Here is a 1110-nt window from a genome sequence, read left to right on the forward strand (position 1 = left end):
ACAGAGAGTTTTTTTTTAGAGACAGAGAGGATGCTGTACTGCTGAATCACTCACACTGTTTGTGAAATTACGTCTCACAGAAAGTTTTAAAAATGACTGAACTGCTACCTACATGCTATAGTGCAAAAATGTTTGTGAGAATTTCCCGCATTATAAACGTGAAACCTGCAGGAATGTGCAGAATAATGCGCAATACCCGCAATCCCGCGCAGAAATTCAGGCCCAACTTAACTAAGTAAACAAAGACAAAACTACAGTAGCCTATTTACAGATAAAACTGACCTGCACTTGAAGTCCTGAACAGGTCAGTAGTTTTGCCTCTCTGCTCCTCCATTCTCGAGTCTCTCGCTCTGATTACTCTGATCAAAACCTTTTGGCGGAGGTGCGGAGTGCATGCGAGCCGAATCGGGCAATGCCAGTCAAGACTAACCGATTCATGATTTATTAGAGATTTATTATTGAATGGCCAAAATACAGATTATAACTAAACTAACGAGCCTGGTTTGAAAATGTAAGAAGTAGAAAGTACAGATATTTTTGTAAAAATGTAAGGAGTGAAAGTGAAAAGTTGTCAGAAAAATAAATAGTGAAGTAAAGTACTGATACCAGAAAAATCTACTTAAGTACAGTAACGAAGTATTTGTATTTTGTTACTTCCCATCTCTGATGGAATCTGACTGTAACACAGTTCATGTTCAGGGAAGAATGAGGCAGGAACCGGGAAATTATTATTGTAAACTTTAATAACAAAATAAACATAAGCAACACAGTTAAATTAGAACTTGGCTGGCTCTACTCCAATGGCTCTCGGTCCCACCCTGCTCATCATTTGAGCCACTTCCATATGTGGTACTAAATCAGATACAGATTGAACGTTTTGTGATGTAAGTGAAGTGACATGTGGCCAAGTACGGTGACCTATACTCAGAATTTGTGCTCTGCATTTAACCCATCCAAGTGCACACACACAGTAGTGAACACACACGCACTGTTAACACGCACCCAGAGCAGTGGGCAGCCATATTGCTGTGGCACCCGGGGAGCAGTTGGGGGTTCGGTGCCTTGCTCAAGGGTCTCACCTCAGTCGTGGTATTGAGGGTGGAAGAGAGC

This window comes from Sinocyclocheilus rhinocerous, unplaced genomic scaffold (assembly GCF_001515625.1).
Source record: "Sinocyclocheilus rhinocerous isolate Xijiao unplaced genomic scaffold, SAMN03320098_v1.1 scaffold1090, whole genome shotgun sequence".
Taxonomy (NCBI): domain Eukaryota; kingdom Metazoa; phylum Chordata; class Actinopteri; order Cypriniformes; family Cyprinidae; genus Sinocyclocheilus; species Sinocyclocheilus rhinocerous.